Here is a 10043-nt window from a genome sequence, read left to right on the forward strand (position 1 = left end):
GAGGTTGCCTGCGGCCACACTAAGCCGAAAGCGCCTGCTCTCGTCAGATCGCGGAAGCTAAGCGGCTTCAGGCCTGGTTAGTAGCTGCATGGGAGACCGGCTGTGAACTCCAGGTGCTGCAGGTGTTTTTTTGGGTTTGAGGCCCAATGGCTATGAGCACGCGTGGGAAGCCTCACCTTCAAGGCGCCGCAATGGCGCCTTGGAGGTTGCCTGCGGCCACACTAAGCCAAAAGCGCCTGCTCTCGTCAGATCGCGGAAGCTAAGCGGCTTCAGGCCTGGTTAGTAGCTGGATGGGAGACCGGCTGTGAACCCCAGGTGCTGCAGGCGTTTTTTTGGGTTTGAGACCCAATGGCTATGAGCACGCGTGGGAAGCCTCACCTTCAAGGCGCCGGAACGGCGCCCTGGAGGTTGCCTGCGGCCACACTAAGCTGAAAGCGCCCGCTCTCGTCAGATCGCGGAAGCTAAGCGGCTTCAGGCCTGGTTAAGTAGCTGCATGGGAGATCGGCTGTGAACCCCAGGTGCTGCAGGCTTTTTTTGGGTTTGAGGCCCAATGGCTATGAGCACACGTGGGAAGCCTCACCTTCAAGGCGCCGGAACGGCGCCCTGGAGGTTGCCTGCGGCCACACTAAGCCGAAAGCGCCCGCTCTCGTCAGATCGCGGAAGCTAAGCGGCTTCAGGCCTGGTTAGTAGCTGCATGGGAGACCGGCTGTGAACCCCAGGTGCTGCAGGCGTTTTTTTGGGTTTGAGACCCAATGGCTATGAGCACGCGTGGGAAGCCTCACCTTCAAGGCGCCGGAACGGCGCCCTGGAGGTTGCCTGCGGCCACACTAAGCCGAAAGCGCCCGCTCTCGTCAGATTGCGGAAGCTAAGCGGCTTCAGGCCTGGTTAGTAGCTGCATGGGAGACTGGCTGTGAACCCCAGGTGCTGCAGGCGTTTTTTTGGGTTTGAGGCCCAATGGCTATGAGCACGCGTGGGAAGCCTCACCTTCAAGGCGCCGGAACGGCGCCCTGGAGATTGCCTGCGGCTACACTAAGCCGAAAGCACCCACTCTCGTCAGATCGCGGAAGCTAAGCGGCTTCAGGCCTGGTTAGTAGCTGCATGGGAGACCGGCTGTGAACCCCATGTGCTGCAGGCGTTTTTTTGGGTTTGAGGCCCAATGGCTATGAGCACGCGTGGGAAGCCTCACCTTCAAGGCGCCGAAACGGCGCCTTGGAGATTGCCTGCGGCCACACTAAGCCGAAAGCGCCCGCTCTCGTCAGATCGCGGAAGCTAAGCGGCTTCAGGCCTGGTTAAGTAGCTGCATGGGAGATCGGCTGTGAACCCCAGGTGCTGCAGGCTTTTTTTGGGTTTGAGGCCCAATGGCTATGAGCACACGTGGGAAGCCTCACCTTCAAGGCGCCGGAACGGCGCCCTGGAGGTTGCCTGCGGCCACACTAAGCCGAAAGCGCCCGCTCTCGTCAGATCGCGGAAGCTAAGCGGCTTCAGGCCTGGTTAGTAGCTGCATGGGAGACCGGCTGTGAACCCCAGGTGCTGCAGGCGTTTTTTTGGGTTTGAGACCCAATGGCTATGAGCACGCGTGGGAAGCCTCACCTTCAAGGCGCCGGAACGGCGCCCTGGAGGTTGCCTGCGGCCACACTAAGCCGAAAGCGCCCGCTCTCGTCAGATTGCGGAAGCTAAGCGGCTTCAGGCCTGGTTAGTAGCTGCATGGGAGACTGGCTGTGAACCCCAGGTGCTGCAGGCGTTTTTTTGGGTTTGAGGCCCAATGGCTATGAGCACGCGTGGGAAGCCTCACCTTCAAGGCGCCGGAACGGCGCCCTGGAGATTGCCTGCGGCTACACTAAGCCGAAAGCACCCACTCTCGTCAGATCGCGGAAGCTAAGCGGCTTCAGGCCTGGTTAGTAGCTGCATGGGAGACCGGCTGTGAACCCCATGTGCTGCAGGCGTTTTTTTGGGTTTGAGGCCCAATGGCTATGAGCACGCGTGGGAAGCCTCACCTTCAAGGCGCCGAAACGGCGCCTTGGAGATTGCCTGCGGCCACACTAAGCCGAAAGCGCCCGCTCTCGTCAGATCGCGGAAGCTAAGCGGCTTCAGGCCTGGTTAGTAGCTGCATGGGAGACCGGCTGTGAACCCCAGGTGCTGTAGGCGTTTTTTTGGGTTTGAGACCCAATGGCTATGAGCACGCGTGGGAAGCCTCACCTTCAAGGCGCCGGAACGGCGCCCTGGAGGTTGCCTGCGGCCACACTAAGCCGAAAGCGCCCGCTCTCGTCAGATCGCGGAAGCTAAGCGGCTTCAGGCCTGGTTAGAAGCTGCGTGGGAGACTGGCTGTGAACCCCAGGTGCTGTAGGCGTTTTTTTGGGTTTGAGACCCAATGGCTATGAGCACGCGTGGGAAGCCTCACCTTCAAGGCGCCGGAACGGCGCCCTGGAGGTTGCCTGCGGCCACACTAAGCCGAAAGCGCCCGCTCTCGTCAGATCGCGGAAGCTAAGCGGCTTCAGGCCTGGTTAGAAGCTGCATGGGAGACCGGCTGTGAACCCCAGGTACTGCAGGCGTATTTTTGGGTTTGAGGCCCAATGGCTATGAGCACGCGTTGGAAGCCTCACCTTCAAGGCGCCGGAACGGCGCCTTGGAGGTTGCCTGCGGCCACACTAAACCAAAAGCGCCCGCTCTCGTCAGATCGCGGAAGCTAAGCGGCTTCAGGCCTGTTTAGTAGCTCCATGGGAGACCGGCTGTGAACCCCAGGTGCTGCAGGCGTTTTTTTGGGTTTGAGGCCCAATGGCTATGAGCACGCGTGGGAAGCCTCACCTTCAAGGCCCTGGAGGTTGCCTGCGGCCACACTAAGCCGAAAGCGCCCGCTCTCGTCAAATCGCGGAAGCTAAGCGGCTTCAGGCCTGGTAAGTAGCAGCATGGGAGACCGGCTGTGAACCCCAGGTGCTGTAGGCGTTTTTTTGGGTTTGAGACCCAATGGCTATGAGCACGCGTGGGAAGCCTCACCTTCAAGGCGCCGGAACGGCGCCCTGGAGGATGCCTGCGGCCACACTAAGCCGAAAGCGCCCGTTTTCGTCAGATCGCGGAAGCTAAGCGGCTTCAGGCCTGGTTAGTAGCTGCATGGGAGACTGGCTGTGAACCCCAGGTGCTGCAGGCGTTTTTTTGGGTTTGAGGCCCAATGGCTATGAGCACGCGTGGGAAGCCTCACCTTCAAGGCGCCGGAACGGCGCACTGGAGGTTGCCTGCGGCCACACTAAGCCGAAAGCGCCCGCTCTCGTCAGATCGCGGAAGCTAAGCGGCTTCAGGCCTGGTTAGTAGCTGCATGGGAGACCGGCTGTGAACCCCAGCTGCTGCAGGTGTTTTTTTGGGTTTGAGGCCCAATGGCTATGAGCACGCGTGGGAAGCCTCACCTTCAAGGCGCCGGAACGGCGCCCTGGAGGTTGCCTGCGGCCACACTAAGCCGAAAGCGCCCGCTCTCGTCAGATCGCGGAAGCTAAGCGGCTTCAGGCCTGGTTAGTAGCTGCATGGGAGACCGGCTGTGAACTCCAGGTGCTGCAGGCGTTTTTTTTGGGTTTGAGGCCCAATGGCTATGAGCACGCGTGGGAAGCCTCACCTTCAAGGCGCCGGAACGGCGCCCTGGAGGTTGCCTGCGGCCACACTAAGCCGAAAGCGCCCGCTCTCGTCAGATCGCGGAAGCTAAGCGGCTTCAGGCCTGGTTAGTAGCTGCATGGGAGACCGGCTGTGAACCCCAGGTGCTGCAGGCGTTTTTTTGGGTTTGAGACCCAATGGCTATGAGCACGCGTGGGAAGCCTCACCTTCAAGGCGCCGGAACGGCGCCTTGGAGATTGCCTGCGGCCACACTAAGCCGAAAGCGCCCGCTCTCGTCAGATCGCGGAAGCTAAGCGGCTTCAGGCCTGGTTAGTAGCTGCATGGGAGACCGGCTGTGAACCCCAGGTGCTGCAGGCGTTTTTTTGGGTTTGAGACCCAATGGCTATGAGCACGCGTGGGAAGCCTCACCTTCAAGGCGCCGGAACGGCGGCCTGGAGGTTGCCTGCGGCCACACTAAGCCGAAAGCGCCCGCTCTCGTCAGATCGCGGAAGCTAAGCGGCTTCAGGCCTGGTTAGAAGCTGCATGGGAGACCGGCTGTGAACCCCAGGTGCTGTAGGCGTTTTTTTGGGTTTGAGACCCAATGGCTATGAGCACGCGTGGGAAGCCTCACCTTCAAGGCGCCGGAACGGCGCCCTGGAGGTTGCCTGCGGCCACACTAAGCCGAAAGCGCCCGCTCTCGTCAGATCGCGGAAGCTAAGCGGCTTCAGGCCTGGTTAGAAGCTGCATGGGAGACCGGCTGTGAACCCCAGGTACTGCAGGCGTTTTTTTGGGTTTGAGGCCCAATGGCTATGAGCACGCGTGGGAAGCCTCACCTTCAAGGCGCCGGAACGGCGCCTTGGAGGTTGCCTGCGGCCACACTAAGCCAAAAGCGCCCGCTCTCGTCAGATCGCGGAAGCTAAGCGGCTTCAGGCCTGTTTAGTAGCTGCATGGGAGACCGGCTGTGAACCCCAGGTGCTGCAGGCGTTTTTTTGGGTTTGAGGCCCAATGGCTATGAGCACGCGTGGGAAGCCTCACCTTCAAGGCCCTGGAGGTTGCCTGCGGCCACACTAAGCCGAAAGCGCCCGCTCTCGTCAAATCGCGGAAGCTAAGCGGCTTCAGGCCTGGTTAGTAGCTGCATGGGAGACCGGCTGTGAACCCCAGGTGCTGCAGGCGTTTTTTTGGGTTTGAGACCCAATGGCTATGAGCACGCGTGGGAAGCCTCACCTTCAAGGCGCCGGAACGGCGCCCTGGAGGTTGCCTGCGGCCACACTAAGCCGAAAGCGCCCGCTCTCGTCAGATCGTGGAAGCTAAGCGGCTTCAGGCCTGGTTAGTAGCTGCATGGGAGACCGGCTGTGAACCCCAGCTGCTGCAGGTGTTTTTTTGGGTTTGAGGCCCAATGGCTATGAGCACGCGTGGGAAGCCTCACCTTCAAGGCGCCGGAACGGCGCCCTGGAGGTTGCCTGCGGCCACACTAAGCCGAAAGCGCCCGCTCTCGTCAGATCGTGGAAGCTAAGCGGCTTCAGGCCTGGTTAGTAGCTGCATGGGAGACCGGCTGTGAACCCCAGGTGCTGCAGGTGTTTTTTTGGGTTTGAGGCCCAATGGCTATGAGCACGCGTGGGAAGCCTCACCTTCAAGGCGCCGGAACGGCGCCTTGGAGGTCGCCTGCGGCCACACTAAGCCGAAAGCGCCCGCTCTCGTCAGATCGCGGAAGCTAAGTGGCTTCAGGCCTGGTTAGTAGCTGCATGGGAGACCGGCTGTGAACCCCAGGTGCTGCAGGCGTTTTTTTTGGGTTTGAGGCCCAATGGCTATGAGCACGCGTGGGAAGCCTCACCTTCAAGGCGCCGGAACGGCGCCTTGGAGGTTGCCTGCGGCCACACTAAGCCGAAAGCACCCGCTCTCGTCAGATCGCGGAAGCTAAGCGGCTTCAGGCCTGGTTAGTAGCTGCATGGGAGACCGGCTGTGAACCCCAGGTGCTGCAGGTGTTTTTTTGGGTTTGAGGCCCAATGGCTATGAGCACGCTTGGGAAGCCTCACCTTCAAGGCGCCGGAACGGCGCCCTGGAGGTTGCCTGTGGCCACACTAAGCCGAAAGCGCCCGCTCTCGTCAGATCGCGGAAGCTAAGCGGCTTCAGGCCTGGTTAGTAGCTGCATGGGAGATCGGCTGTGAACCCCAGGTGCTGCAGGCGTTTTTTTGGGTTTGAGGCCCAATGGCTATGAGCACGCGTGGGAAGCCTCACCTTCAAGGCGCTGGAATGGCGCCTTGGAGGTTGCCTGCGGCCACACTAAGCCAAAAGCGCCCGCTCTCGTCAGATCGCGGAAGCTAGGCGGCTTCAGGCCTGGTTAGTAGCTGCATGGGAGACCGGCTGTGAACCCCAGGTGCTGCAGGCGTTTTTTTGGGTTTGAGGCCCAATGGCTATGAGCACGCGTGGGAAGCCTCACCTTCAAGGCGCCGGAACGGCGCCCTGGAGGTTGCCTGCGGCCACACTAAGCCGAAAGCGCCCGTTCTCGTCAGATCGCGGAAGCTAAGCGGCTTCAGGCCTGGTTAGTAGCTGCATGGGAGACCGGCTGTGAACCCCAGGTGCTGCAGGTGTTTTTTTGGGTTTGAGACCCAATGGCTATGAGCACGCGTGGGAAGCCTCATCTTCAAGGCGCCGCAACGGCGCCCTGGAGGTTGCCTGCGGCCACACTAAGCCGAAAGCGCCCACTCTCGTCAGATCGCGGAAGCTAAGCGGCTTCAGGCCTGGTTAGTAGCTGCATGGGAGACCGGCTGTGAACCCCAGGTGCTGCAGGCGTATTTTTGGGTTTGAGGCCCAATGGCTATGAGCACGCGTGGGAAGCCTCACCTTCAAGGCGCCGGAACGGCGCCTTGGAGGTTGCCTGCGGCCACACTAAGCCGAAAGCGCCCGCTCTCGTCAGATCGCGGAAGCTAAGCGGCTTCAGGCCTGGTTAGTAGCTGCATGGGAGACCGGCTGTGAACCCCAGGTGCTGCAGGTGTTTTTTTGGGTTTGAGGTCCAATGGCTATGAGCACGCGTGGGAAGCCTCACCTTCAAGGCGCCGGAACGGCGCCCTGGAGGTTGCAAGCGGCCACACTAAGCCGACAGCGCCCGCTCTCGTCAGATCGCGGAAGCTAAGCGGCTTCAGGCCTGGTTAGTAGCTGCATGGGAGACCGGCTGTGAACCCCAGGTGCTGCAGGTGATTTTTTGGGTTTGAGGCCCAATGGCTATGAGCACGCGTGGGAAGCCTCACCTTCAAGGCGCCGGAACGGCGCCCTGGAGGTTGCCTGCGGCCACTCTAAGCCGAAAGCGCCCGCTCTCGTCAGATCGCGGAAGCTAAGCGGCTTCAGGCCTGGTTAGTAGCTGCATGGGACACCGGCTGTGAACCCCAGGTGCTGCAGGCGTTTTTTTTGTGTTTGAGGCCCAATGGCTATGAGCACGCGTGGGAAGCCTCACCTTCAAGGCGCCGGAACGGCGCCTTGGAGGTTGCCTGCGGCCACACTAAGCCGAAAGCGCCCGCTCTCGTCAGATCGCGGAAGCTAAGCGGCTTCAGGCCTGGTTAGTAGCTGCATGGGAGACCGGCTGTGAACCCCAGGTGCTGCAGGCGTTTTTTTGGGTTTGAGACCCAATGGCTATGAGCACGCGTGGGAAGCCTCACCTTCAAGGCGCCGGAACGGCGCCCTGGAGGTTGCCTGCGGCCACACTAAGCCGAAAGCGCCCGTTTTCGTCAGATTGCGGAAGCTAAGCGGCTTCAGGCCTGGTTAGTAGCTGCATGGGAGACCGGCTGTGAACCCCAGGTGCTGCAGGCGTTTTTTTGGGTTTGAGGCCCAATGGCAATGAGCACGCGTGGGAAGCCTCACCTTCAAGGCGCCGGAACGGCGCTTTGGAGGTTGCCTGCGGCCACACTAAGCCGAAAGCGGCCGCTCTCGTCAGATCGCGGAAGCTAAGCGGCTTCAGGCCTGGTTAGTAGCTGCATGGGAGACCGGCTGTGAACCCCAGGTGCTGCAGGTGTTTTTTTGGGTTTGAGGCCCAATGGCTATGAGCATGCGTGGGAAGCCTCACCTTCAAGGCGCCGGAACGGCGCCCTGGAGGTTGCCTGCGGCCACACTAAGCCTAAAGTGCCCGCTCTCGTCAGATCGTGGAAGCTAAGCGGCTTCAGGCCTGGTTAGTAGCTGCATGGGAGACCGGCTGTGAACCCCAGGTGCTGCAGGTGTTTTTTTGGGTTTGAGGCCCAATGGCTATGAGCACGCGTGGGAAGCCTCACCTTCAAGGCGCCGGAACGGCGCCTTGGAGGTTGCCTTCGGCCACACTAAGCCGAAAGCGCCCGCTCTCATCAGATCGCGGAAGCTAAGCGGCTTCAGGCCTGGTTAGTAGCTGCATGGGAGACCGGCTGTGAACCCCAGGTGCTGCAGGCGTTTTTTTGGGTTTGAGGCCCAATGGCTATGAGCACGCGTGGGAAGCCTCACCTTCAAGGCGCCGGAACCGCGCCTTGGAGGTTGCTTGCAGCCACACTAAGCCGAAAGCGCCCGCTCTCGTCAGATCGCGGAAGCTAAGCGGCTTCAGGCCTGGTTAGTAGCTGCATGGGAGACCGGCTGTGAACCCCAGGTGCTGCAGGCGTTTTTTTGGGTTTGAGGCCCAATGGCTATGAGCACGCGTGGGAAGCCTCACCTTCAAGGCGCCGAAACGGCGCCTTGGAGGTTGCCTGCGGCCACACTAAGCCAAAAGCGCCCGCTCTCGTCAGATCGCGGAAGCTAAGCGGCTTCAGGCCTGGTTAGTAGCTGCATGGGAGACCGGCTGTGAACCCCTGGTGCTGCAGGCGTTTTTTTGGGTTTGAGGCCCAATGGCTATGAGCACGCGTGGGAAGCCTCACCTTCAAGGCGCCGGAACGGCGCCCTGGAGGTTGCCTGCGGCCACACTAAGCCGAAAGCGCCCGCTCTCGTCAGATCGCGGAAGCTAAGCGGCTTCAGGCCTTGTTAGTAGCTGCATGGGAGACCGGCTGTGAACCCCAGGTGCTGCAGGCGTTTTTTTGGGTTTGAGACCCAATAGCTATGAGCACGCGTGGGAAGCCTCACCTTCAAGCCGCCGGAACGGCGCCCTGGAGGTTGCCTGCGGCCACACTAAGCCGAAAGCGCCCGCTCTCGTCAGATCGCGGAAGCTAAGCGGCTTCAGGCCTGGTTAGTAGCTGCATGGGAGACCGGCTGTGAACCCCAGGTGCTGCAGGCGTGCTTTTGGGTTTGAGGCCCAATGGCTATGAGCACGCGTGGGAAGCCTCACCTTCAAGGCGCCGGAACGGCGCCCTGGAGGTTGCCTGCGGCCACACTAAGCCGAAAGCGCCCGCTCTCGTCAGATCGCGGAAGCTAAGCGGCTTCAGGCCTGGTTAGTAGCTGCATGCGAGACCGGCTGTGAACCCCAGGTGCTGCAGGCGTTTTTTTGGGTTTGAGGCCCAATGGCTATGAGCACGCGTGGGAAGCCTCACCTTCAAGGCGCCGGAACGGCGCCCTGGAGGTTGCCTGCGGCCACACTAAGCCGAAAGCGCCCGCTCTCGTCAGATCGTGGAAGCTAAGCGGCCTAAGGCCTGGTTAGTAGCTGCATGGGAGACCGGCTGAGAACCCCAGGTGCTGCAGGCGTTTTTTTGGGTTTGAGACCCAATGGCTATGAGCACGCGTGGGAAGCCTCACCTTCAAGGCGCCGGAACGGCGCCCTGGAGGTTGCCTGCGGCCACACTAAGCCGAAAGCGCCCGCTCTCATCAGATCACGGAAGCTAAGCGGCTTCAGGCCTGGTTAGTAGCTGCATGGGAGACCGGCTGTGAACCCCAGGTGCTGCAGGTGTTTTTTTGGGTTTGAGGCCCAATGGCTATGAGCACGCGTGGGAAGCCTCACCTTCAAGGCGCCGGAACGGCGCCCTGGAGTTTGCCTGCGGCCACACTAAGCCGAAAGCGCCCGCTCTCGTCAGATTGCGGAAGCTAAGCGGCTTCAGGCCTGGTTAGTAGCTGCATGGGAGACTGGCTGTGAACCCCAGGTGCTGCAGGCGTTTTTTTGGGTTTGAGGCCCAATGGCTATGAGCACGCGTGGGAAGCCTCACCTTCAAGGCGCCGGAACGGCGCCCTGGAGGTTGCCTGCGGCCACACTAAGCCGAAAGCGCCCGCTCTCGTCAGATCGCGGAAGCTAAGCGGCTTCAGGCCTGGTTAGTAGCTGCATGGGAGACCGGCTGTGAACCCCAGGTGCTGCAGGTGTTTTTTTGGGTTTGAGACCCAATGGCTATGAGCACGCGTGGGAAGCCTCACCTTCAAGGCGCCGGAACGGCGCCCTGGAGGTTGCCTGCGGCCACACTAAGCCGAAAGCGCCTGCTCTCGTCAGATCGCGGAAGCTAAGCGGCTTCAGGCCTGGTTAGTAGCTGCATGGGAGACCGGCTGTGAACCCCAGGTGCTGCAGGCGTTTTTTGGGTTTGAGACCCAATGGCTATGAGCACGCGTGGGAA

General features: G+C 61.0%; 8 non-coding genes and 42 pseudogenes across 8 annotated transcripts; all 50 read left to right on the forward strand.

Moving 5' to 3' along the window:
* The first annotated feature begins 6 nt into the window (after nucleotides 1-6).
* Nucleotides 7-125, forward strand: LOC137559313 (5S ribosomal RNA; annotated as a pseudogene).
* Nucleotides 126-208: 83 nt separating this feature from the next.
* LOC137558736 (5S ribosomal RNA) lies at nucleotides 209-327 on the forward strand (annotated as a pseudogene).
* Nucleotides 328-410: 83 nt separating this feature from the next.
* Nucleotides 411-530, forward strand: LOC137549481 (5S ribosomal RNA; annotated as a pseudogene).
* An 82-nt stretch (nucleotides 531-612) lies between these two features.
* On the forward strand, nucleotides 613-731 carry LOC137551146 (5S ribosomal RNA). The gene has a single exon (XR_011026995.1). It is a non-coding gene; the product is annotated as a 5S ribosomal RNA (ribosomal RNA).
* Nucleotides 732-814: 83 nt separating this feature from the next.
* Nucleotides 815-933, forward strand: LOC137548993 (5S ribosomal RNA; annotated as a pseudogene).
* Nucleotides 934-1016: 83 nt separating this feature from the next.
* LOC137551387 (5S ribosomal RNA) lies at nucleotides 1017-1135 on the forward strand (annotated as a pseudogene).
* Nucleotides 1136-1218: 83 nt separating this feature from the next.
* On the forward strand, nucleotides 1219-1338 carry LOC137548406 (5S ribosomal RNA; annotated as a pseudogene).
* An 82-nt stretch (nucleotides 1339-1420) lies between these two features.
* Nucleotides 1421-1539, forward strand: LOC137551157 (5S ribosomal RNA). Its single transcript, XR_011026996.1, has one exon. It is a non-coding gene; the product is annotated as a 5S ribosomal RNA (ribosomal RNA).
* An 83-nt stretch (nucleotides 1540-1622) lies between these two features.
* Nucleotides 1623-1741, forward strand: LOC137548995 (5S ribosomal RNA; annotated as a pseudogene).
* An 83-nt stretch (nucleotides 1742-1824) lies between these two features.
* On the forward strand, nucleotides 1825-1943 carry LOC137551388 (5S ribosomal RNA; annotated as a pseudogene).
* Nucleotides 1944-2026: 83 nt separating this feature from the next.
* On the forward strand, nucleotides 2027-2145 carry LOC137558466 (5S ribosomal RNA; annotated as a pseudogene).
* An 83-nt stretch (nucleotides 2146-2228) lies between these two features.
* On the forward strand, nucleotides 2229-2347 carry LOC137553041 (5S ribosomal RNA; annotated as a pseudogene).
* An 83-nt stretch (nucleotides 2348-2430) lies between these two features.
* LOC137551225 (5S ribosomal RNA) lies at nucleotides 2431-2549 on the forward strand (annotated as a pseudogene).
* Nucleotides 2550-2632: 83 nt separating this feature from the next.
* Nucleotides 2633-2751, forward strand: LOC137551593 (5S ribosomal RNA; annotated as a pseudogene).
* A 70-nt stretch (nucleotides 2752-2821) lies between these two features.
* LOC137550723 (5S ribosomal RNA) lies at nucleotides 2822-2940 on the forward strand (annotated as a pseudogene).
* Nucleotides 2941-3023: 83 nt separating this feature from the next.
* LOC137549589 (5S ribosomal RNA) lies at nucleotides 3024-3142 on the forward strand (annotated as a pseudogene).
* An 83-nt stretch (nucleotides 3143-3225) lies between these two features.
* On the forward strand, nucleotides 3226-3344 carry LOC137550041 (5S ribosomal RNA; annotated as a pseudogene).
* An 83-nt stretch (nucleotides 3345-3427) lies between these two features.
* On the forward strand, nucleotides 3428-3546 carry LOC137549743 (5S ribosomal RNA). The gene has a single exon (XR_011026849.1). It is a non-coding gene; the product is annotated as a 5S ribosomal RNA (ribosomal RNA).
* An 84-nt stretch (nucleotides 3547-3630) lies between these two features.
* On the forward strand, nucleotides 3631-3749 carry LOC137551168 (5S ribosomal RNA). The gene has a single exon (XR_011026997.1). It is a non-coding gene; the product is annotated as a 5S ribosomal RNA (ribosomal RNA).
* Nucleotides 3750-3832: 83 nt separating this feature from the next.
* On the forward strand, nucleotides 3833-3951 carry LOC137551180 (5S ribosomal RNA). Its single transcript, XR_011026998.1, has one exon. It is a non-coding gene; the product is annotated as a 5S ribosomal RNA (ribosomal RNA).
* Nucleotides 3952-4034: 83 nt separating this feature from the next.
* Nucleotides 4035-4153, forward strand: LOC137551399 (5S ribosomal RNA; annotated as a pseudogene).
* Nucleotides 4154-4236: 83 nt separating this feature from the next.
* Nucleotides 4237-4355, forward strand: LOC137551226 (5S ribosomal RNA; annotated as a pseudogene).
* Nucleotides 4356-4438: 83 nt separating this feature from the next.
* LOC137548684 (5S ribosomal RNA) lies at nucleotides 4439-4557 on the forward strand (annotated as a pseudogene).
* Nucleotides 4558-4627: 70 nt separating this feature from the next.
* Nucleotides 4628-4746, forward strand: LOC137547930 (5S ribosomal RNA; annotated as a pseudogene).
* Nucleotides 4747-4829: 83 nt separating this feature from the next.
* LOC137552249 (5S ribosomal RNA) lies at nucleotides 4830-4948 on the forward strand (annotated as a pseudogene).
* An 83-nt stretch (nucleotides 4949-5031) lies between these two features.
* LOC137548184 (5S ribosomal RNA) lies at nucleotides 5032-5150 on the forward strand (annotated as a pseudogene).
* Nucleotides 5151-5233: 83 nt separating this feature from the next.
* LOC137558036 (5S ribosomal RNA) lies at nucleotides 5234-5352 on the forward strand (annotated as a pseudogene).
* Nucleotides 5353-5436: 84 nt separating this feature from the next.
* Nucleotides 5437-5555, forward strand: LOC137556579 (5S ribosomal RNA). The gene has a single exon (XR_011029223.1). It is a non-coding gene; the product is annotated as a 5S ribosomal RNA (ribosomal RNA).
* An 83-nt stretch (nucleotides 5556-5638) lies between these two features.
* On the forward strand, nucleotides 5639-5757 carry LOC137547613 (5S ribosomal RNA; annotated as a pseudogene).
* An 83-nt stretch (nucleotides 5758-5840) lies between these two features.
* LOC137550643 (5S ribosomal RNA) lies at nucleotides 5841-5959 on the forward strand (annotated as a pseudogene).
* An 83-nt stretch (nucleotides 5960-6042) lies between these two features.
* LOC137559065 (5S ribosomal RNA) lies at nucleotides 6043-6161 on the forward strand (annotated as a pseudogene).
* An 83-nt stretch (nucleotides 6162-6244) lies between these two features.
* On the forward strand, nucleotides 6245-6363 carry LOC137548048 (5S ribosomal RNA; annotated as a pseudogene).
* Nucleotides 6364-6446: 83 nt separating this feature from the next.
* LOC137557259 (5S ribosomal RNA) lies at nucleotides 6447-6565 on the forward strand (annotated as a pseudogene).
* Nucleotides 6566-6648: 83 nt separating this feature from the next.
* LOC137551305 (5S ribosomal RNA) lies at nucleotides 6649-6767 on the forward strand (annotated as a pseudogene).
* Nucleotides 6768-6850: 83 nt separating this feature from the next.
* LOC137548012 (5S ribosomal RNA) lies at nucleotides 6851-6969 on the forward strand (annotated as a pseudogene).
* An 84-nt stretch (nucleotides 6970-7053) lies between these two features.
* On the forward strand, nucleotides 7054-7172 carry LOC137551193 (5S ribosomal RNA). Its single transcript, XR_011027000.1, has one exon. It is a non-coding gene; the product is annotated as a 5S ribosomal RNA (ribosomal RNA).
* An 83-nt stretch (nucleotides 7173-7255) lies between these two features.
* Nucleotides 7256-7374, forward strand: LOC137549870 (5S ribosomal RNA; annotated as a pseudogene).
* An 83-nt stretch (nucleotides 7375-7457) lies between these two features.
* LOC137548980 (5S ribosomal RNA) lies at nucleotides 7458-7576 on the forward strand (annotated as a pseudogene).
* Nucleotides 7577-7659: 83 nt separating this feature from the next.
* LOC137551200 (5S ribosomal RNA) lies at nucleotides 7660-7778 on the forward strand (annotated as a pseudogene).
* Nucleotides 7779-7861: 83 nt separating this feature from the next.
* On the forward strand, nucleotides 7862-7980 carry LOC137547803 (5S ribosomal RNA; annotated as a pseudogene).
* Nucleotides 7981-8063: 83 nt separating this feature from the next.
* On the forward strand, nucleotides 8064-8182 carry LOC137557245 (5S ribosomal RNA; annotated as a pseudogene).
* Nucleotides 8183-8265: 83 nt separating this feature from the next.
* LOC137559059 (5S ribosomal RNA) lies at nucleotides 8266-8384 on the forward strand (annotated as a pseudogene).
* Nucleotides 8385-8467: 83 nt separating this feature from the next.
* On the forward strand, nucleotides 8468-8586 carry LOC137548250 (5S ribosomal RNA; annotated as a pseudogene).
* Nucleotides 8587-8669: 83 nt separating this feature from the next.
* On the forward strand, nucleotides 8670-8788 carry LOC137551204 (5S ribosomal RNA). Its single transcript, XR_011027001.1, has one exon. It is a non-coding gene; the product is annotated as a 5S ribosomal RNA (ribosomal RNA).
* Nucleotides 8789-8871: 83 nt separating this feature from the next.
* Nucleotides 8872-8990, forward strand: LOC137548862 (5S ribosomal RNA; annotated as a pseudogene).
* An 83-nt stretch (nucleotides 8991-9073) lies between these two features.
* On the forward strand, nucleotides 9074-9192 carry LOC137548544 (5S ribosomal RNA; annotated as a pseudogene).
* Nucleotides 9193-9275: 83 nt separating this feature from the next.
* On the forward strand, nucleotides 9276-9394 carry LOC137547652 (5S ribosomal RNA; annotated as a pseudogene).
* Nucleotides 9395-9477: 83 nt separating this feature from the next.
* LOC137548996 (5S ribosomal RNA) lies at nucleotides 9478-9596 on the forward strand (annotated as a pseudogene).
* An 83-nt stretch (nucleotides 9597-9679) lies between these two features.
* LOC137557260 (5S ribosomal RNA) lies at nucleotides 9680-9798 on the forward strand (annotated as a pseudogene).
* Nucleotides 9799-9881: 83 nt separating this feature from the next.
* LOC137557774 (5S ribosomal RNA) lies at nucleotides 9882-10000 on the forward strand (annotated as a pseudogene).
* Nucleotides 10001-10043: the final 43 nt, after the last annotated feature.

Source organism: Hyperolius riggenbachi, chromosome 2 (genome assembly GCF_040937935.1).
Source record: "Hyperolius riggenbachi isolate aHypRig1 chromosome 2, aHypRig1.pri, whole genome shotgun sequence".
NCBI classification, from domain to species: Eukaryota; Metazoa; Chordata; class Amphibia; order Anura; family Hyperoliidae; genus Hyperolius; species Hyperolius riggenbachi.